A 24,930-nucleotide genomic window follows, 5' to 3' on the forward strand; every position below is an offset into this window, starting at 1 on the left:
AGGTGGTTTTGATGGGGAATTTTGTGAATATGACAAGATAGATTTTCTTAAAGCAGACAGTAACAGTAGTTCGGCAGGTTTATTTTTTTAATTTATTTTTCTAGAATTCTCTGTCCTTTGGGGGAAAATGTGCACAGACAAAGACTTATTACAGTAGATGCTATCATTTCCAAATCTAACAGAAACAGTTTGCTCAGACACAGGATTCAGACTAAAAATGTTTCATTTTCAAAAGCACTGACATTCTGTTGATAGGGATTTCAATAAACAAACAAGAGTAGCTTTTTGATAACCCTCTTTCTGTACAGTGGTATTTCACTGCAGAGGCAGAGCTCTTTACAGGCTCACTGCTGTGAATGAAAAAAAGATGACAGTCAGATTAAAGGCTTCTAAGGAAAACTTTCATTTTATGTCAAGATAGAAGCTGGTGAGTTTTATTTACAGTTCTGTGTCCTTATTCAGGGCATGCATGCTAATCTAGACATATGATTAGAAATGTTGAACTGAAATAATTGCTGCTTTTCAGACTTCAACATATCTCTAATTTATGTGCATCCCTGAAGACATTCTTCATGTTACAGAATAGCATAGGAATAGTCTACTGAAATCACTTCCTTTTCCTTAAAATAATATTTACAGAAAGTTCTATATCTAACACATAAATAGATCCAAGGTTTCATCTGTTTAACAAAAGTCCTAAAATATTTATTCTATATACTCTCTCCCTCTTTGCTTTAATCTATAAATGCTTTCACAATAAAATCTATAAATGTACTTCACAAATACAGTTTGTCCACAAGAAACATCACTTTTAAATAGACCATATTTAGACAAACCCATTGAATTTGCACCAGAGCATTCCTGGACGTTTGATGTACCTCCCTCTTCCACAATGTTTTCATATATTTCTACCCTTTTGTTTTATTTAGTCACAGGCAGGCTAAGATTCATGCTGCCCGTTATGATATGCCAAAAAATGGACCTATACTTTACTGATAATTCTCTTGAGTGCAACAGATATACACAGTCACTTTTTTTTCCCAAGGAAACAACAGTTAATTCAACGTTGCAGAAGGGCTCTTCTGACAAGACTTTTCAATTTTCATTTCAAACACTGCTTAGGAACTCTTACAATGTGTGGTTCCATAGATGCCAGCAGGATCAAGACCCCATGATTATAGTTAAATAGTGATGAGCTACGACTGCAGTACAAGACAGTAAAAACTCCACAGGTAAACAAACATAAAAACAGTTGGACGTGAGACAAGAAAAGTAAATACATAACATGTTAGCTTGCAATCACTTGCATCTTGTTTCTATTGCTACTACAGAACAATTCAGAAACATGAAAATATGCTTTATGTGAGAGATTTGGTAATGAGAAAATGCTGTCTCTCAAATATGTAGAAATTAAAAGGTTTTTGTAAAAGGTCTAATTGAAACATTTGTTTCAATAGATATTCCTCCTATATTTTTATTTTCAATTTTTACATGTCTCAGAAGCAAAAAACCCCATATTCTCAATGTTTAGGGAAATGCTAACTACTGTATATCACTTAAATGGCATGAGAAGTACTGTGAGCTACTAATGTGTATTAATCAAATTTTGTCAACCATTTGCAACATATGGTATTATAATTACGTCAAATATGTTTACAAAAGACGTGAACAGGTGCTAACACTTGTGCTCCAAATGCTGAAAGTCCTTAACGAGATGTTCTCTGGTTACCAAACTGTGTCCCCCAGACAAGGCAAGAAAAGGACTATAAACTAGGGCAAAAAATTTTTCCAAGTAACTTAAATTTCTTACCAGACTTTTATGAAACTTTCTGGTTTCCAGCTAATTTGATATAGACCATAGCCAAGATTCTACATTATGCATGAAATATACAAATAATTTATAAAAAGTATTATTCTTTCCAATTCATAAGGTGAATGTAATATACATCTACTTCTAATATCACTAATTTTCTTTAATAATTATCACTAATTATTATTACTAACATTGTGGTGGATTGTAGAGGCCCTGTCAGATGTGACAGTCACAAAGCAGCTATCATATGTTCCTACACATAAAAGACAGTCTTTTATCTGTAGGAGACACGTCTTCAGAGGTCAAAATTTCAGAAAGATTCACAACAATGAAACACAATGAAAAGGGAACATAATTAAATGACAGAACATGATTTGAAGGGAAAGAGCAATTTGAAACAGTTTTAACCAAGATCTTTAGTAATATAGTTGCCTAAATTATATCTATTAAACCAAAGTAGACATAACTTCCCATTAAGACAGGAAAGATTACTGTACAAAAGCAATTATTACAAATTTTTTTTGCTCCTATTTGTGTTTGATCTAGAACTGTTAACATCAGATATGGCTCACTTACTAAGACCTTTTAGTAGTAAGTACCAGAATGTGTAACTATTCTTCTTAAGAAGACAGTGTGCAACACTATTTCAGGCTGCTGAATATTTTAATTGTAAAACATTTAAATACCTTGCTTATAGGTACAATTACAAAGGCAAAGGAATGAACTCACCTTTCTGTCTTTAAAGAGTTGCTTTAAATAAACTGTCATTGACTTTAAATCATTTCCATTATTTCATTGTGCTCTCATTGCTTTGCTTATATCATTACCCCTTAGAAATTATATGTAATTCACTTGTATTAAAAGGTTCCAGGTCAAGTTAGAAAAATAATCAAGTGTTTACTGTACTTAATAGGAAGTTTAAATTCTTAATTTACATCCACATAGGTCAAACTAAGGATTTTGTGCTATGTTGATCACTTCAAGTGGCAATTTTCCACAGGTTTAAAAAAGACTTTAAACCATATAGAAAAGAAATTGCTCACCTCAATGAAAACCTCTTCATGTTGCATTCAAACATGTCTTCTTCTCATTATTCAGATGAAGCTGCTGTATGCCTTTGTGAAACAGGACTGACAGCACATTGTGGATTTCTGGTTTGCATTATTTAGGCGATGAAATTTGTTGTTTCCACTAGTTCCTAGTCATGTTGAGGATATGGGAAAAATGTGGAGCTCAATTCAAACATGGCCTGAGACAAAAAAAACAGGCAATACCTGCAGAACATACAAATATTGCCGAGATATCTGGCTGAGGAAGTTCATTTATCATAGCTTCATAGTATATATAATTTACAGCTGCTTTTAAGCCCTTGCTGAGAAAAGTGATGGAACGTTTGTTTTATCACTCTATCACATTGTGACATTTCTGTTTAAAATTGAATTGTGTCATATCCCTCTGCAAATTGTTCATCTCAGATTTAAGCTATTACAAAATACTCAGAACATCTTAAAACTGCTCATTAATTGAAGCATGTAGAATTTCCTCAGCTACCTTTGAAATCACAGCCCCAGGAAGAGATGAAACTGTATTTTAAAAGAACAAATGCAGGCAGTGCTTACCCATCCGAATGGCTGGACTGATGTACCACACGGTCTGCTTCTCTCTGTGCTGTACTGGTATGATTGAGTGACAACATGGTTTTGTACGATGACTTTCATTTTAATAGAACATTTTTAGCTAATCAACCATTTTCTACAAACATATCTTCACTGCAGTATTAATCTAAATTTTCCCCTAGGTGTTCCCAAGATGTTCACATGAGATCTGATCCAAATGCCATGGTAATTTAAAGCACAATCACAAAATAGAAGTTTCAACCTTAATTAGAACTTTGGTAAGCTGGCTGAAAGATGTATGATGTTTGACAATCTGTAAACTGCTTCTCTTTATTCAAAATGCATTTCTGAGCATAGGGGCAAAGGACTTTTTGTCAAGATTGTAAAAGACACAAAATTTAATTCACTTTCACTTCCTTCACTTATAACTATATTACATAAAACCAGCTTCAACAAAGGTGCGTCTCTTTTAGTAACTGTTCCATAGCTCTTAGTCACTGCTGCTATCTCTCATGTCAAGCAGTCCATCTCCACTGCTGGTGCTTCTGGGGACCAAGAAGAGTCCATGATCAGTGGTGTGAGCTAAGTTCTGCCTTTGCTTCGTTGTCTGTGATCACTTTGCCATGCCACCTAAAGCAACAGACAAAAGGAGCATAATGTACAGAGCAATACATTCATCACACCAACAAGAACTCAAAAGAAGCTGCTTAAGCTTCCAGACAATGCAAAATTTTAAACTGGAAACTGCTTTTACCTAGATCCGGGTAACTTTAAAAAAAGGAGGTTTTAATATTCTGTAGCATTAAATACTTGAAATATTTTGCAAATAAAAAATTATTAATCATTATGACATCCATTCTTAAGATGACAGAAAATTTTTGTTGCATGCATTCATAGGAGATCATTCAGACATGATCAAAATGCATTTATTTTCTTCTGAATTTGAAAAATGTTCTTGTTTTTTGAATAGACAAAATAGAAAACAAGAATAAGGAAGAGGCACTCTACTTTTTACTCAGAATCACAAAGGAAACAAAAAAAAAAGAGTGGAGAAAAATTAAGTCATCTCTACATGAATCTTTCTATATTTTTCCCTGGAAACTCTGTTCAAGATGCAGTATTTAATTTTAGATCAAACTAAAGGAAAAACCCTTTTTTTTGGCAGTAAAATTTAAAGCTTATTGTATAAAATATTTTTCATTGAAATTATTCATCTTATATAAAATATTATTCTACTCTGCCTACTAATATTACTTCTTTGAGAACTGAATAGAATATAAATGCATAAATTAATTAGTTCATAGCAATTACCTAAATATTTCTAAAAGACTTTAAAGAATATTTTTTTTAATTCCCAAAAGCATTGAAAGAAATGTGTAAGAAAAAATGTTATCAAAATCATCCAATACTATAAAGCCAAAGTTTATTATGTATCTTCCTCTCAACAGCATTAAAGATTTTTAACAGATGAAAGTATTGTAAAGGTGAAACTAAGAGTATAAAAAAAGAAAATCAGTAAGAGTGAAGACATTAAATTGCGGGATGGGTGGAGGAACAGGTAACTGTTTGGAATACTAAAGTGGAAGTGAATGTCCATATGAACACCTAGGCACTAATATTTTAGGGGAAGACCCACAAAATGGAAGAATTTTTTACTAATACTACTTCTAGTATGGGTAACTTTTTTGGTCAATCCTGGGTGTTTCAATAAATACCAAAATGCAAACATTGCATGCTGCATTAGCACATGCTATAGATATTCTCTCCACAGCAGGTAACAAGTGAGTTAAATGCATACCCTAGATGTATTCTCAACTAGCTCTGATTCAATCCTGAATTTTATCCAAGAAGTAGCATGAGAGTTTCTCTCTGATTTTTTTTTTTTCATAGAAATTGCCTTTAGCTTTTTACACCTCAGCCTTCCCACAGACAAGTGCTCTCCCTCTCTTTCCCTCTCTCTGTCTCTCCCTCACTCTTTCCTGCTACGTGCATTGCAAAATAACTTTTTCAGGCTGATGTTTTAGTGTATTTTACCTCTGAGACCAGCACGTTAGTAGATGTCAAATGGCCCAAGTCACAAAGCATTTTTCATAGTCTTAATTGGCTGAGTCTAGACTGTATCAGCCCCCTTCACAGAAGCCATTTCAGAGATGATTCCTCAGACAGGCAGCCTGCATTTAAACTGATCCCTCTGGTCAACTAGGAAAAAAAAAACCAGGGGAAAAATAAACACTGTGGCTGCTCTGGCAGGCTGGTTGCCTACCACACTTATTACTTTCTGAAATTCCTTTGAGAACTGTCTTATTTTATTTTCCGTTTAGCTCAAGATGAGAATTTCCCATTTTTAGAGGGTTATTTTTCCCACTGATATCAAAGCTTCCCTGTGCCAGAAGGCTATTTTTACACCATAATATTACTGTAAAGAAACTTACATATGCTCTTCCCATATGTCTCCAATAAAAAATTATCATTGCAATTTAATACCTGACATTATATAAGTGTGTCCTCCATTTCCAAGAGAGAAAAAGGGTGTTCTTTCACTGGTATCTGAAGCTTGTTGTATCAGAGGCCATAAAATGACAAGCTGATCTTAGCAGTCACACACATAAAACGTAAGCAGTCTAGTATTCTTCCTTCCCTACCAGACGTCTGGGAGTTGCTGTAATAATAGGAATTCACACCTTGTTGCAACTGTCTCCCCTTTTCACAGGAGAAATTTCTTTTATTAGATCAATTAAATTCCACCATCAGTCTAAAAGATATGAAATTGAGGAGAAAAGAAGGGCAGAAGACAACCAGAGCATGGTAGTGAATACAAGCAGTTTGCTGGTGACTTTTCTTCATATGTCTCTTTGAGTCTTTCAGGAATGGTCAAATATCCCATGTTTCTTTGCTTTTGTATGGAGATAAAATGAGTATTTTCACCTGTTCTTGTACACATAAATAATTTTTTAGGTTAAATTAATGAAAGTCAAAGGGTAGCAGTAAATATAGAAAGTGGACTTGTGCAAACACAAAGCTTTTCATCTGGATGAACTTAAAAATTTATAAATGTACACTCACAATACAAATGAGCACTAGGCTGGTTGGAAATTTCAAAACTAGGGGTGATAAAAATTCAGGATGAGAGTGCATCTGTGGAATACAGATTTCAACAAAACATCTGATTTTTCCTTCTACAGGCACTCTCAGTTTTGATAAAATGTCACCAGAATTTCAGTACCAGTGGTCCATAACCAATAAAATGTCTTGTTTTCCAAAACAACTGGGAATATATTGGAATTTTAAAAAGCTTTTTTTTCCAATTAATTTTAAAAAATAAATTATAAGTTATTTCTATTTAAAACAACTCATATCATTATATGCTCAAATAAAAAGATGCTAAATAAAAACTAAAACATAACTTTTTTGCTGCATCACTTCAAAATTTTTAATTCTGAAGCCGAAGGAAAGAAACAAGTTCTATTTAGAAAATTTCAAAGTAAGATATTTTGACTTAAACTATTTTCCTTTTCTTTCCACTATTTTCACAGTTCTAGTCTGTGATCTTACTTTGGTGAGATAAGAACCATTCTTTCAAACTTTTCTAAGTCTACTAAATCAATTTTGAGATGGATTGACCAATGCATCACTCAATATTTTACATCTGAGCGCATCGTTGTCTTATAAACCAATTTTCAGAACTGTTCTTTCCACTTAATTATTTTCCTAATGATTCCTGACACTATATTAGATTTTCGAGGCACAGATGAATTTTGACCTCATATTTTAAAAGAAGAATCTGCATTCTGTTAATGCTGATTTAGACAGTAGGATGTACATAAAATTAGTAGTTCAGCATTTTCATAATTGGTTTTCTTTAGCTTGCATGTTATCCACTCTTAGTGCTTTCCTACCAATCATTGTATTGATTTTTTTCTAAAAAAACCCTCATGTAGGATTAATTGAATATTATTCTTGATATTCATTTTCTTTGCAGAATGGTTCTAATGCAGCAGCATCTTAATTTATAGATCTAATTTCCCTATAATTTAAAACAATTTAAAATTATTTAAAATTAATTTTACATTTTTTAAAAAACTTTTAGATGCAGCTCAAAATATGACTTAACACAAAAACTTTTTTTAACATGTCAAAATTTGTACACTTTTAAATTAGATAAGATTTGCACTTTTCAATAGAAGCAAAAACATTTTGGCTCTGCTGTTAACCCAGTAAACACTTTTGTTCCTCAGAGAGTCTGTTCATCACTTTATGTTTTTACCATGTCTATAAAGTAGAATTTTTGAACAAACATTATCCTGTCTGTGAATGTTTTTTCCTTTTCAGCTCTCTATTTAACTTGTTCTCTAATGTTTTAAAGTAATTCATATAAATATTTTCCTGTGATTTTCCATTTCCCTATTAAATTTGCTGCTTTGGGTTTATGTACTTTTACATTCCTACTCAGGTGTGACAGCTCTGATTCCCCAAAAGCTGCATTAAGCGATTCTAGACACAAGCCCTGTGCACAACAAAATAATAAATCAAGACTCTCCTCTTGCTCACCAGCTGACCAGGTTTTTCCAATCAGTAAGCATTCAAGAGATTTAAAATGCAGAGTTTACATCATACATTTTCTGTTACAGAGTCAGCATAGGAATAAGCAAAATCTCCCACTACAGTTAGTTTTCTGCCTTAACCAGTCTAAATTTCCCTTAACATCTCATGGTTACTGTTACTGTCAGCCCAATACAGCCTAATACCCAACTCTTACTCCCTTCGTGTGGCATTTGAACCTACTGAGATTGTCTTAAATTTTGAAAAACTCATCTTGCTTATTATTCATATTCTATATGATATAATTACTCTAGGTGCTCCAAATTCTTCATTGGAACGTGTTTCATATTGCTTGTGAGCTCCATAAATATATAGAGCAATCTGGTCAAGTGGACACACATCAGCTTCTGCAACAGAATATTTTTCCCTTCACTTTGCTTCAATGCAAATAATTCCTGTTCCTCTTCTCAGCCACTCTGAAAATCATCTCATCTTGACCTTAGAGTTCTGAACCATGTCTCCTCAGAAAAACATTGCCAACCTTGTCTACTTTGTTTCCATGATCTTCAATAAATCAATTGCTCCAGACCATTAAAGGCAAAATAGAACAGGATTTATGGAGCAACAGCAGTCTGGTTAAAATAATATGCCCAGATTAAAATTAATTAGCAACAAAGGAAAAAAAAAGTAATTAGAAAAATTTTGCTTCTTCATATGACGAGACAATCTTAATTATACCAACCATAGTCACACGTATCTTTTGGGCAGGATCTTTGTGCAGGTAATTCCTGATTTGTTGATTTTCTGGATACTTCCAGGCATTAGCTATTGACTGGACATTTGGTTACCCAAGCCATTCTGTGCTTTAGGTAAGAGGCAACTAAATCAGAATTTTTTAATCACAGTTCTGGACTTGCTGCTTGGAGTATCTTAGATCCATTTCTTTCCCACCTGACTATACAGCTCAGCTCAAGTAGGTTTCTACTTTTTCCTAAAGATTAGTGCAAATCTCTTCATGCTTGTAACTGGCACAATAGTGTTCTAGACTAAATATTTCAGTCTATATGAAGAAAAATACTTGTATTAGTTAAGGATTAAAAATAGGTTGATCTAGTAATGCCTAATATAAACACATAAAATGCATTTTCTGTCCCATAGAAGCAGTGCAATGAAGAGTCTGATATTTGGTCTTTTGAATATTAGTTTCTTTCTTATGTTACTTGAAAGCTAAATACCAATTAAAGGATATTGATTTCCCATGCTTCAGTGCTTCAGAGTAGCTCATACAGTTCAGGAAAAAAGACACCAGACGTTGCAATTCCAAACTCATAAAAGAGATATTTCTGTAGGTATAATGTAATGATATACTTCATTTCTGAGACAAAATAGCCCCCATGGAAATAACATTAATTCCCCATGGAAATTATTTAATTTTTTTTATTATTATTAACAAACAATGCAGTAAGTTTTAGAAGCACCATATAATACAGCGTTTACAAAAAAGAGCAAATTCCAGCGGATGTCTTCAATATGCATGTAACATACAAAATTATTAGTATACAAACACCATCATTTCTTTAAGTAGCAAATTTAAATTCAGTTTTGATATTATGTAAATTTTACTCAGTTCTCAGAATTTATGACTGTTAAAAAATTGCTTGTTAAAAACAAGACCAGATATATTCTATGAGGCCAGGAAAAAAACCCAAAATAATGTCAGAAATTATGTTCTGAGCACACCTTTTTCTATTGGAGTTTCTGGTTGAACTTTAAAATATTACAAAAAATATGTTTTTCAAGCTTTGTCTTTCTATTTGACATTAAAAATATTATTACCTTTTCAAATTGATTTGCGATTAATCAGAAAAAGACCTTTCCACACAAAGGTTTTGATAAGACTCGTATTAGTCAAGCGTGCACACATTTCATGCCCATTTCTTACCCTGCCAAGGACATAAAATGTGCAAAAATGACCATTGCAAACAACCTTTGACACTCACTCCTTTTATGATTTTTTCCAGACAACGAAAAATAATAAAACAGTTTGAACTCGTTATTGAAATTGTGTCATGTAAATATAACTAATTGTGCATTTTTAATAAAGACAGTCTGCAGGGAGGAGTGGTAGACAAACAAAGTTCTGTGCTAAATGTTGCTGGTTAATAAACTACTGACAAATTATGACTACATCTGCTGTCTGGTTTCCTGCTATATGTCTATCAGTCCAAACTGGTGAATCACAAGCCCCTCTTCAATAAGGAATGCGGACTAACAATCGTCAGAAATATGTCAGTGTTAAAGGTTTTTCTTTTTCAAGGGTCGTAATTTGGAATGCTTTTGTTTGCCAAAGACTTGATCACCTAAGGCTGAATTACTAACAGCTCTCTGAGCAGAGTTCACCTTTGAGGTCACCTGCATTCATTCAGAAGACTTCTGCATGTCTAAAAGAAAGAAAGATATTTTCCATTTTATGTGTGCTTTAAGTTCAATACAACCATACCAGATTTGAATAGTATATGTTGTATCCTAACCTGACCATGGTCAGAAATTCCCATAGCAATTTTATGAACTACAATAAATAAACTAATTTCTTTATTTCTGCAACTCATTTTACTTGTATATAAAATTTTCCATTTTGAAATATTGAGTATATTTTATGTTATACTAGGCCTAATATCACAATTTGTTTTACTTTGTACTCATTTCTGTTGCTAGTAAGAAAACTTCATGGTTTAAACCCAGTGAAAATCTAAGCACCACCCAGCCACTCACTTACCCCCCTTCCAGTCAAACGGAGGAGAGAATCAGAAGGGTAAAACTGAGAAAACTCGTGGGTTGGAATAAAGACAATTTAACAGGTAAAGCAAAAGCTACACATGCAAGGAAAGTAAACCGACGAATTCTTTCACCACATTCCATGAGCAGGCAGGTGGTTCCATCACAAGCACTGACACCATCACTCCGACTGTCACGCGGTTCTTTCCCCAGCTTTTATTGCTGAGCATGACTCCACATGATCTAGGATATCCCTGTGGGCAGTTGAGGCCAGCTGTCCTGGCTGTAGCTCCTCCCTGTGCATCCTCAGTCTCCTTGCTGGTGAGCTGGAATGAGGCAAAGACCTTGACTCTGTAGAAGCACTGCTTAGTAGTTTGAAACATCTCTGTGTTATCAACACTGTTTTCAGCACGAACCCAAAACAGAGCCCCATAATAACAACTGTGAAGAAATTTAATTTTATTCTGCCTCAAATCAGAATGGAAATTAATTTCTCTGGTGGACAAATTATTCTTTGCAATCTGTAGGCCTAGAAGTCATTTTGGTTTTATTTTTTAATAGCATAAAAATTTTTGTGAATCCATGGAAGATTTATGTGTATGTAATGGCATGATCTGCTCAGTATTTTATAAAATGTTTGAGGAGCTACTGGGATAAAATCAAGTACATAAGATTTATTTGTTTAGATGCTTAAGAATTTGAAGTGGTTTAACATTTTTCCCAGCTTCTTGGGCTCTTCAATGAGCTCATTTGATTGAAGAGTGAAAAGTTAAATATCCTGAAAAATTCCAATAGTCTCTCTAATTAGAAAATGCTCCTTACAGGGATGGGAGATGACTTCTGTGCTTAAAGTATTGCTATTAATTATAATGTTAGCTGAATATTTGTAATCACTTCAAAATTAACCTTTCTATCCTCAAGAGATTCTTCTTTCTAAGAGTCACTCAGAACCTGAGAGAGAAACTAATTAGTCAATGGCTGATAAGTGCAGAAGGAACAGAAATTAATTCTTTGTTTACTGCTTTATGGTTGGTACTGCACAGCTTGTATTGAAATTAAAATTGGTTTTATACTGTAAAAAGAAAAGTGTACAATCCTTGGATAATAATATTATTTTAGTGATGCTGACATTTCATTAGTGTGGTCTATTCTTCAGCTAGTTCAGAGGAAACCTTCTGATAGGTCTTTGACAGGAAATTGTCTGCATCTCTTGACAGAGTCCAGTTTTGAAACACACATCATGAAGCATGGGGAAGCACATTTAATATGAAATAGCTGAGTTTCAGCGCAGCTTCAAACAATTCCATTTGCCAAAAACTTGTGTCCTTAGCATTCACCAACAGCATCTTGAGGAACAAGGCATTGACTAATGATGTCATCCTCTCAAACAGACACCCAAGGCCATTCCATTAATCCAATAATATTAGCATGTAACAGATTCAATTAAAAGCTATGACATTGCTATCATGTGATACGCAATAAACTTATAAAATATATTTATGCTATTTGTATTTAAAGCTCTAGGAAAAACCCACATGTTTCTACTAGCTGATATGACCCACAGTCCTATGCAACTTGAGTTAACCCTGCAGTGAGGTTATCCATGGATGGAAATCTCAGTGCAGGACCATCTTTGCAGGTCTTAAAAGACCTCAGCTGAAAGATTGCTTCACACTTACATTCTCTTGTTATCATTCTCATGTGATGCTCTTTTATCATAGCTATTTCAATTTGGTAATATATGATAATTTATTCCAAATTATCATTTTAGTGTGATTCTTGGGCTGTCCTACACAGGAACTTGATGACCGACCTTGATGGGTCTCTTCCAACTCAGGATATTCTGTAATTCTTAAAAGAAACAGTATTAGGTCTGTTAGATCAACTTACAAAATGTATCCTCCTAACTGTCCTAAATATTTTTATACTGCCTTTATTCTTCCTTCCTACACTAGCTAACACAAATATTTGTGATTTGATTCTAATTTTCTGATAGAAAAATTACATAAGCAATTAGGTTTATAGTAGGAGGTGTAAGACTGTACATCTGCTGCCTGGACAGATAATGTTTTCACTGTGATCTTTTCTGAACAGATATTAACATATTGAGAAGTCTTTATTGCAATGAAGTCAGTGGCATAGATTTCTGCTAACTGTTCTTAGGAAAATCCAGTATTTTTTGCTGGGAGGTCTTTGACAGAGTTATACTGCCTTTTGCTCTCCACTGAGGAGCTCAGAAGCCTACAGCTGTCCCCCAAGAAATGCAAACACAGGCCACAGTTGGCAGGCAGCCTTGGGACCAGCAAGTGATAGTCTGTCACAAGGCAAAGCAAAACTCAACTGCTAATAGAATTTAACTTAACTGACGGTATTTCACCAGGTCTACCAGAGAGGCTTTTCTGCTCTGAAGTTAACCAATAATGAGCACCCTGCTGATCTTTTTTCCAAGTGCTGAATGTCTTCTGCGCCTTTCAGCCTCTCGCTCAGTCTTTGGCTGCTGCACAGGTCGTCACATTTCACGACTCAAATTCCAGCATCTATGCTTTGATTTTGAATGTTTGCTTTCATGTATCATGCTTTCTGACCCCGACACCAGAATTTTTCCACAGACCAGTTACAAGTAAAAACACTCTGAGGGCCAGCTTCTCCCTTGGCTTAGGGAAACCTGAAGCTGGAAGCAACCCTGATGTCAGCCATGCCCTTGCCAATTGTTTCCAGGGGCTACTAACATCCATCAATGTCCCAGGCAGGGTGAGGGATGAACCAGGACTAGTGCACAGCCAGGAGAAGAACACAAAGCAGAAGAGGGTGGAGAGGGCATCCCTCTGAGGGTCCCTCCCAGAGGGGAGACCCCAGCCCATCTGCCATAGGATGGGGTTGGTGGTGTGGGATCCCCAGAGGCCTGGTCAGGGCCAGCCTGGCCTGTGGGTGCCTTTGCCTTTCTGCATTGTTGATGCACAAAGCTCTTACTTCCTCCTTTAGTTTCCAGATTCTCTTTTCTTCAAATTAGTATCTTTTAATAGCACTATAATGTTTTAGTGTCTGGGGACCATTTTTCTGAAAAGAAGCCACCAAATTTTTTTGCAGTTCTCCAGGACTGAGTTTATCAAAAGTAAATGCAGAAACCTTTATTTCTTATGAAACAACTCCCCCCACAAAAAAAAAAAAAAAAAAAAAAAAAAAAAAAAAAAAAAAAAAAAAAAAAAAACCCACCCAGTATTTCATTTTGTTACAAATATTTTTTAAATCTTCCTGACCTCATAAAATGTTTAATTTCCAATGAAATTGCATTTCTCAATCCTTTTTGTGACACAACTCATCAGACCCAATCTTAACAAAACTTCCAGAACATAAAAATATAATGTCAAATCATTCATCTCAGAATAAGTCTGTTTCCTACTCCTATTGCCATGCTTTCCTTGGTCTGTATTTGATGACACTTTTCTATTTATTGACCCTTTACTAGCATGAAGAAATCCAGACTATAAGTTAATTGAAAAAAAAATCAACTTTAGGTCAACTTCCTGGATGCAAATATAGGAACATAATAGCAATAAAATTTTCAATAGTTTTGAGTACCCAGAAGAATACAAACACCTTGCATCCAGTTCCAAAACATTTTTTTCCTTTTACCTTAGTTCTATTATTAGTAACTATTACTGTTTTACTGTAAGGATATCAGCCTTGCCATATCATTTCTGAGGTAGACTTTGCATGAGTAGGCTGCTGGGACCATGAGTCCAGTTTTTCCATAGATGTAGCCTGTTTTGAAATAGACATTTAATGCAGAAAGTTTTGCTGAACCTCCATTCACTGAGTTTAAACTGACTGCGTACCAAAGGCATTTTTCCAATCGCATAGAATAGATTCATAACAAATTTAATTACCAAAACCTACATTCATTAAATCCAAAATAAAAGAAACGGGAGAGATCAAAATTTTTAAGAAGCAATCATATCAGGCTACCTGACACTCAGGGTTAGAAACGCTCACCTTCCCATGACTACATCCAAAATAAACCCACTGGAGTTATTTTAGTCTGCAGCAGCAAACTGAAGAGAGTTTGACCACAAGGCCAGAGTTCAGAAACATGGTTAGAACTGTCTCATGCTTCAAGATATCAAAGTTTAAATATCTCTGGTAGCTACAAAACATTGACATCATCTCCTCAGCATGGGAATAGGTAACATGCTGATTCATTTCCAAATTTAGTGGACTTTACTATTACTCTCCGGTAAGTATCTTCCTAAAATAATCTCTTTCTATCGGTCTTTAATGTCCTTCTATCCAGCTGGAGAAAATTGTGATATCTTCTTTTATTTGAAGCTACTTTCAGAATATTTTGATTATTCTTTCTTCCCCCACATATTTGATATTTATAATTTGGATTGTTATATCAGGAATAAAACTAATTACTTGGTGGTATCAACTGACATTCAACTTAAAGTAATGTTTATTTTAAGGATATCTTCTGATAGCTCTGGAACAATAATTGGGCCACTGGAGAGGTTAATCAAAACTTTGTAGACTAATTAAGCAAATTCCATCTACTTTTCTCTAATTTAGTAATTGTCAGTTAGATTCATTCTATTAGTTGCATTAATGTGTCTATAATGTTCCAAAACCTTATGCTTTTTATTAGAAAAATGTTCTTTTACTCTCAAAACTAAAGAGACAAAAAATATAAAAACTTCAGCTTAGTTTTAATTCTGTGATGGTGATATTGAAATTTATTTTTCCTCTGTGATTTTGCAGGTTTTTTAGTGATAGAACCAAGGAATCAGTTAGAATCACAGAATCTCTTATGCTGGAAATGGCCTTTAGGATCATCAAGTTCACCTATAATATAGTATCTTCCTTTCACTTGACAAAGTGTCACTGCTCCCACACATGACTACAGAATCACCTAGTTCTTAGAATATTTCCTGTGAGCCAGGGAAGTTTTGGTTCTAGGAGGAAATGTTTAAACCCCTTTCCCAGAAGGGCTCTACTCCCCAAAATAATTGTCAGGCTTACAATGAATATCAAAATTACGTTAATAAGAATGAGGGCATCACCCAAGCAAGTGAAACAGATAAATTTTTCTGACCACACATTTGAAACATGTTTTAGAGAATTGTAGAAAACAGCTTCCCTTTTCTGTCCCTGGGATGAGAGATAAGCATGCACAGAGAGATTTTCACTTAATGGTGAAGCTCCGTCTGAAAAGCTTTTGAAACATGACAATTGCACGTGCCTTGAATGCATTATCAGTGCAAAGCATAAACGTATTATTGTTCTGTACTACCTTTTCTACCAGAAATATGCATTTATATTTTGTATCATGCTAATGGTTCAATACCACCTTTACCAATCAATAATATCCAGAAATTCTTGCCTACCATTTTCCAAACCTGTCCATATTAAAGTTACTCTTCTACAAAGACAAGATTCAAGAAAAGACTGAGGCATCTGAAAGCACCCTGCAGTGAGCCACAACTCCTGAGATTCCTTAGTTAACATCAAGGATTTGATAAAATCATTAAAATGAGATCCAAAGTCCAAGACAGGAGTAAGAATTCCTGAGAAAAGGTTTTTTTTTTTAAATCTGACAGTCCTCATGAAAGGGTGCTGGGAGGTGTTGTTATCCAGCTGTAAGCCATTTACCTGGAATCTCTTCCTAGGAATGATGCTTAGAATGCTTTTCCAAAGAACTAAGTGACAGTCAGCTGAAGCCAGCTTTGTGAGAAGTGTATGATGGTGCTCATTGTTCCAATAGCTGAGAAAGGAGGGGCCTGGGTGTATTGTCCTGCTCCTGCTGAGTAAACTCTGACATCCACTGCTCCTTTCCCAGGAGAATTCCCTTGCTAGCAAGACTATAATGAGGCTTAACCCAGTATCCAGCAGTTCTGTAGAGCTGTGCAGCAAGGTGTTCACAGCTCTCCCACTCAGAGAGGAAAAGCAGCTACATAAGGAAAGTAAGAACATGACATGATACAAAGTGGCATGCCCCAGGAAATCAATATAGAGCCTGCTCCCTGTATGGTTTCTATGCTTTATATTTAAATAAATAAATAAGCCAGTTTACTATTTATGTAAATTGCTTTTATCAGTGAGTCATAACACATATCAGGAAGAAGTGTTTCAGTAATGGAATTAGTGCATGTTTACTTAATGGTGCTTCTTTCACAAAGTGGGCACAAAGATGCTCAGCAGAAGCGAAAAGAAGGCACCCTAGGGAATGGTAAGATCCTGCCATGAGATAATGAGGTAGTTAAAGCATTTCTGCAGCTAGAATTGCACCCACTGTGAGGTTAGAGTTATATATTTGGACATCACCTTTCACTTGACTTCCCTAATACTAGCTTAAACACGTATCAGGCCCTTGGTAATTCATTTTTTATTTTGCCATTTGCTATCATAACTTTTTATTTCTAGTTAAAATCGATTTCTATTGACAATGAATCAAATGTTTCTAAATGAGAAAACTTAATAACACTTTAAATTTTAATACAATGGTCAAAATATCAAACAAAATTGATCCTGAGAACAATCCTCAAAGTAGTCCCTGGCAACTTCATTTAAACCTGAAATTTGGCCTTTTGTAACACCATGTGCTGCATTTTCTTCTCTACTATGTATTTTACTGAGTTCCTATTCTAATTTCACAATCATTTTCCAGTGAAGACACAGATCAAGCATTTTGTGGCAAACAGATTTACTACCTCCTTTTATGTAAGGAATTATTTATTTTAATCAAAGAAGGATAATATATTATTCAGGCATGAGTTGTCTTTGATGAGCTATGCTTAGTTGTACTAGGCTTTCTTTTCACGTCCGTGTCATCAGTCTACTTTCCTGGGAAAGTTCTTTAAAAATGCACACTCTCTTTTGAAAATGAACTGCTGAGTCACTCCAGCCTCCTTTTCCAGCAGATGCAGTGTTATTAGAGATTCATTGTTAACAAAAGTTATTCATAAGCTCATAGATTTGTTAAAAGTTCTGTCTGACCTACAATTTGATTCTGTGTGTGAGCCAGATCCTCAATTCTTCTTGTGTCAAGCTTTCAGAGCTTTTCTTTTCATGTCTTACTCACTTTTGTCTGGCCTTCATTCTCATTAGCTGTGTTTTCACTCCCACGCTCAAAGTCAGTATCTGTACTGAAAACAGAAGTAGAAATTTTATCCTATGGCTCTAACTTCCCTACATCTTTAACCTCTGTCATCTTTGTGCTTACCTTTACCCTCATGATTTACATGTTCAATAGTACTAGTCTGAGTAAGATGAATTTACTTACTAATTTTATTCCCTCATGGAAATAGAAAATCAATATTTCCTGATCTTTTTTAATTATTATTTTATCTCCAAATTCCTAAAAGACTAAAAGGAAAGACAGATTGTAATTCAGTTTCATCTTCATCCATATGGATTTCTTCCCTATTTTTTTTAAGCTAATGCTTTTGCTAGAAAAAAATGGAAGTTTTTCTTTATGGTAGATAGCTTTCAAATATTTTGCTTTTAAACTGTATATGGAAGAATGTAATTTCTTCGTATGTCTGGATGAGTGGGTAGTAAGCATTTCCCTTAAACTTCTAGACTTTAAATTTTAAGGATTTAATTTATTTTTAGAAATCTTTCTTGAGTCTCAAAACTTTGAGGTTTTTCAAAAAGTCCTGACCTATTAGGACTAAAGTCTATATCACAATTGGGTTAGTGTTTGCCTAACAGGTTTACATGACAGGAAAAATATGTCCACAAATGCAAGGTCTTCTATTCTTTACGTCTGCTTCTTTAGGTCTCAACACTTGATGACATAAATCTTCCACTAGCCAGAAAATTTTTTACACAGGTGTTCAGGATAAATCTGGTATGATTATTTTTCCTCTTAAGGACAGCTACTATTTTCGTATGAGCTCAGTAACTCAAGCATTACAAATTCAGAGTTCAAGACCTCTGGAGCTGTGCAAAACTATCTTGCACTGCATAATGTCAGTCAAGGGCAGTATGCTGGTGACCATGTGCTTTTGTTTTCCATTTTGCAGTTTCAGCAGGGCATCATTTGACCCTGCATTGACCCACTAGTCTACAAACTAAAGATTTCTCTGTACCAATCATAACCAGTGGTCCAGGTCCATCTATACTAGAACTAAGATCAAGTTCCAGTAAGTACAAATTATAGCTCAAGGTGGTTATTATGCTTAAGTGCATTTCAGTGCAGTCTTTAAGAAATCATTTTATTTCATTTCTGGATTCCGAAGTACTACTACTTCAAATAGACACAAAAAATGTACCAGAAAAAAAAATTTTTTTAGACTTATCATCATATTTTTATGTTCAGTAGTATAAGGGCATCAAGGAGAGGGTTTCAATGTTTCTGACAAAATAATTACATTTTCTTTCTGTTCTGCAGCATTTAGGTCTGTGCGTCTTGATAGTATAATCTTGATTACAAAAAAAAGTACCATGAATACTCCAATATATTGCAAAGGTCCTTCTTGTTCATGTAAATTTCTCTCTTAGACATCTGTTCTGTTACATATGTGCACACACAACTGTGGTCAAAGTATTGCTGTTGAGAGTCCTACTGCCTGAAAGGCAGGGGGCAACAGGGTAGAGGACGAGAGCTACAGAACTCCTGAGGTTCTCTGTTTTGGGATTCTGCATACAAAGGATCTGATGCCAGAGGACACCGTTTGTGCAACAGGAAAAAACATACACAAATAAAGGGTGGAATCCCAAACCCACACTCTGGGGCTTGCCCACTGCTCATTACACCTCTTTCAAATCTAGTTATTACAGCAAACTCAAGCTGTCTCAATGCTACACTTGCTGCATGCTTCTACTGCAATTGGTGCATCTCCTTGGGAAGCTGCTGCCTGCCCTGTAGCTTCCTCATCTACAGCAAAAACTTTATTCACCCTGTGTTTGGTGTGCTGGGGATTTTGCAGGGGTTGTCAAATGGAAGAGACTAGGGTCTGTCCTCTGGACACAAGGAAAGAAAAAAGCTCAAGTGGTTCTTTTATGTTTAATCTACCCACTGATTTTTTTCTAAGGACCTAATATTCACACTGGAAGTACTGAATTAGCCTGTTTAATTTCTTGCTATCCCCTCCTCAAACAGCCATTTTTAATGTCTCTGACTTCAAGTGGAATAATAACAAGTAGGTAAGCTGAATTAAACTGAATTTGCATAAAATATAGCACAGTTTTAATTTTTATCCTGAACTATAAAGTGGTTTAATTGATAAAAAAATCTTGAAAGCTTTAATTTCAGCTCTGTTGGTATGCTACATACGGCAATCACATAAACCAACTGCAACTTTGAGCATAAAAAGAAATAAGAGCTGTAGTGGTAATTGTGCTCCAAGCATGATTTTGAAGACACCATAAAAAGTGAATAGTATGTATACCAATAAGCTTTTAGAAGATGTTCTTCATGATTGCAAGATCCTATTTTACTTGATTTGTTTGTATCAGTTACTTGAAAGATTTTTGCAGTTCTTTTAAGATATGCACAGGCAGAGGCATATGAAACCTCAGTATAACCTCTGACACTAAAAATGAGTGTTCAAGAAAAAGAGAGAGAAGTGGTTAGCCAGAAACTCAACACAGACTCTCAGAACAGTATTTTTTCAATGGGTATGATTCTGACAGGACTTTTCCTGTTTTTAAAATGCTTCAGTGTATTATTTCATTTTTGATATGTGGAACATCTCTTACAAAGACAGGATGAAGAGCTGGACCTGTTCAGCCTCAAAAAGAGACAACTGAGGAGGGACTTCACCAATGTCTATCAGTATCTGAAGGGACAGTGTCAAGAGGATGGATCCAGGCTCTTCTCAGTGGTGCTGAGCAATAGGACAAGAGGCAGTGGGCAGAGAGTGATGCACAGGGGAGCTCCACCTGAACATGAGGAAGAACTTCTTTAGTCTGCTTGTGACTGTGCACTGGAACAGGTAGCCCAGAGAGGTAGCCCAGAGAGGTAGCCCAGAGAGGTTGAGGAGATACTCAAGAACTGTCTGGGCAAAATCCTGTGGGATGGTCTTCCTAGTGGTTTTGTTTGAAAGGATTTGACAGGATAGAAAAAAATGGAGGAGTTTGAAAGCTGTTGTTTGCTGGTATTTCTTAAGCAAAACAACAATTCTAGTTGAATTTCTTTGCCTGGCAATTTTAAAAATTGAACTCTTAAATAAAAAATGCTACTTCAAAATGAGAAATTACAGATTGCTTAAGGTGAAAGGAAAGAAAGCTGATTATATATTAAAACAACCCTAACAGGATAAACACAATGGTTAGATGAAACTTTCAGATGAAGAGCAATGAGGAAGGAAAAGAACAGTTACTACTATACAAGATACTTTTTATATCATTGGGGTTTAATTTTATTTGTTTGGTTGACTCTAAACTGATATCTCTGTTCATATATTTTTGGTTTTCTGTAAAAATATTTATAAAAATATGCTCCTTATTCAGATCTGGAGATGATGTCCACTGCTTAACCATCATAAATTATATTCAGCCCTCAGTATCATAGATAGTTGTGTTTAAGCCTAGATATATTAACATGAGTTATCCCATTATAAAAACTAACAAATAAAATTTATGCAGCATTGAACACCTCACAATGTTATTAGAGTTCTGAGGGATAGCAAGGATCACCTTGCCCTTGTGGGACTGAGCTACAAATTCAGTATTACATTGCTGTGTTTATGAGTAAATACATTACATCTGTACATGCTATCAGGAATTTCTTTAGTGAACTACATATATAAATTGAGAACTCTCAGATAAAAATATCTCTTACCATATTATAGAACTGCAAAACTAAGGCTTTGTGATTTCACACAGTTTCCATGTCTTCTTTTGTCATCTCCATAAATATTTATTCATTGTTTCTGATGAAGAAAAAAAATATTTTTCCCTTAGTGTGAAAAAATATTGAAAGCAATAGTTCACCAGAAACAGTGCTTACTACTCCTCACACCCTTTATCCTAATGAAGTCAAACCTGTTCATGCTATGTATGACAAATAGCTATGGAAAGAAAATTAAGTATTTTCATGCCTAGATTTTTTTCTAAAGCAAACCATATTTCTTACTTAAGTATGCTTAATACTTTCCCCAAATGAAATTAAAAACCCAGAACCTTGGACCTAAAGGAAGAAAGATGTTCAAAAAATGCAATATAAAAAGGAACTTTCTTTAAAATTAGTAATATATATATATAAAACCTAATAAAAAAAAGATGTTTTGGTCAAGAAAAAACCCAAACCCAGAAAGTCTGCATATGCACAAGAGTTGTGATTTTAAGCTGCTCAAGATTAATGTTCTAAAGTCCTGAATACTTGAAAAACTGTAAAAAAAGTATACCTTGGGGCATGGATGACTGTAAGTTCCATGATGTAGTTCACAAATATATTAAAAATTCCATAATTTCTGTAAACTAGTTCAACATGTTCAAAGTTTTCAGAATTTCTGTCTCAAACATGTATCAATACTAACTTCTGTAAAATGATTATTTAGGTCAGTGATGATCTCGCGGTGTAATTATATAATCTATTATAAAACACCAATTCTAGCTCAAGGAAATAATTCTCTAATACAATAAGATAAGCTAAATTGCATTCATCTCAGTTTTGGATCTTTCTCCATTTTTCTAATTTTTTACAAGAAGAAGACTCCAGATGTCCATCTGTATTAAATGTCATACACCTGATGTACATTGGTCAGCTTATGCGAAGCAAAGAAGGTAAAGAAGCTCTTTACAACACTTAGTTCAGTAATTGCATGAATCACTAACCACTGGTAAAACATCACTGGGTTTTCCAAGGATACACCACACATAGTTTTCTATGGTAGTAAATCAAATTCAGTACTGTTAACTATTATGAAGCTCAAAGTCTCCTGTAGAACTTACATACAGGGGATAAAATCTAATTGCCTTGAAAGCTCAGATAGCTTTTACTAATGACTTTTTGAAATAGTAATTATTGACTCAGTTAACAACACTGGCTTCAGAGGTGCTTTGACCAGCTGTGTAGACACGCAGTAAAGGGGTTTTAAGATGCCATAATGGGACTAAAGGAATGATTTCAGTCAATTGTGTAAATGTTTAGACTATATAATATGGACTTGAGAGATGTCATCTCCCCGGAGACTTAAGACCCACACGGTATTGAATTTGTGAAGCCATTTCAGTGTAGAAAACAACAAAAAGTCACTGAAGATTAATACTTAAAGAAAAGCATACTTGTAAGACATATTATATGCAGAGGAAACTGGAGACAATAAATTATAACTAAACATAAAGAACTTCTAAGCATTTAGCATTGATTGCATACTAGAAAAATAATATAAAATATTTAAAATTTTAGGGTTGAAAATTGCAAAGGTTATTGCTATGAAATATTTTTCTCAGTTTACAAAAATAGGAAAATTGCAGTTCTCTTTTCTTTTATATCATGCAATTAGTTTAGTGCAAATGCTTTTCCTCTTCCTGATCTTCCTCTCTTTTTTTTCCCCCTTTAATTTAATCCTTGTAAATAATGATCTTAGGATCATCATGCTCCTGAATAGGTTCTTTAGTGCCACAAACTTTTCAGTCTAAAGAAACTGGCAACCAGAGCACAGCAGATATCTCACATGAGAACCAAAGGGTTTTTACATTTAAAACTTTGCAAAAATAGCACTATTCTTTTAAAGAGGAAGGGAATGTACTTTGTTTTTTTCCCTTTAGTGATCCCCTAACCATATTTTATAAAAACATGCACATTACTCTGATATCAAAAATTAAATTTACCACATTAAATAAAACCTTGCATTATCCAAAGGAGGAAAAGAGTACCTTGTCTTGATGAAGGGCTGATTTCAGGGGACCACATAAAAGGCTGTGTCTCCTTGCATAGCTAAGCATGCCCAGATTTGAAATCAAGTAGTTGGACTTGATAAATCGAATGTCCCTATTTCTTGAAGTAATTCAAGACTCCACTGTCCAGCAGTATTGCAAATCTCAATTACCATAATACAGATGTTGAGAATACACTTACTGTAAGAATGTCACTACGAATACTCAGAATTCCAAGTTTTTGAGGGAAACAGGTGCAATAATACAAGACCATTGTCATCTATAAAAACCTGGATTAAGTTCCCAATTATTTCTCCATGGAGGCATGATCCTCCAGATGTACAGCCAGGCTCCTGTCAGATGTAGGTAATGGAAAGTGACCTCCTCACTCAAAGATAGCAGATTATGTATAGTTCTCTTTTGAGCCTTCTCATTTTGGAAAACCTCAGTGCTTCCAGTGTCCAAGTGTTCACTGATCATTTGCTATGACAACTGCCCATTACAAGAGAGAGCAAATCAACTTGAAAAACCAAGATGTAATGAAATTCACTGAGAGATTCAGCTCTCATCTAGGTGTCTTTCTATATAACTATTAGATCTTATAACTACTGCTCTGATGAAGAATCTGCAATTAAAATTAAATAATGGGTGAGTGTTACAGTCTTTTTCATATTTAGATTTCAATGCACTTTTTAAAGTGAGAATCATAACTACCAGCATTATAGTGCAAACATAAAGTGAAACCATGTGAGAAGCTTTAATCATTCCCAGGTTGCACATTACACAGATCTTGCTTACCTAAGAAGCATTCAGACTTTTCAGTACAAAGAGCTACAGGTGAGAGACAGGTTAATAACCTGAGGAAAAAAAAATAGGTGAAATATTAAAGATGAAGGCGAAGGATGAGATTGAACTTGATGTAAAAGGAAATTGGAAGCCAACAAAGAAATTAAAAAACAGGAAGGGATATGTCCAATAAAACAGGAGGAGAGGTAAACCTGGCAGCACTATGTTTGGTAAACCAGAATTGGGAAGCAAGCTGGGCTTCACAGTACATTAAAGATAGCTCTGAATCAAAATGGCTATTCTAAAATGATTTGTGATAATTAAGCTGTGGACATAGATACAAACCTGAGTTCAAATAAAAGAAAAGACAGAGTTTTCTAATAGAGACTTCATTAGTAACTTCTACACCCTGAAAAGAGATAGATTAAAGGAACCAACATCAACCTGTATTTTTAATGATGAAAATTGTGTACATGCTTGAGATGATTGTTGAGAAACTTGGATCAAATACACTACCTGAGCCTTAGCACAAACTTTAGTTTAGACATAACATGAGAAATGTAGGATCAGAAATTTAGT

Source organism: Sylvia atricapilla, chromosome 5, assembly GCF_009819655.1.
Source record: "Sylvia atricapilla isolate bSylAtr1 chromosome 5, bSylAtr1.pri, whole genome shotgun sequence".
In the NCBI taxonomy this organism is placed as follows: Eukaryota; Metazoa; Chordata; class Aves; order Passeriformes; family Sylviidae; genus Sylvia; species Sylvia atricapilla.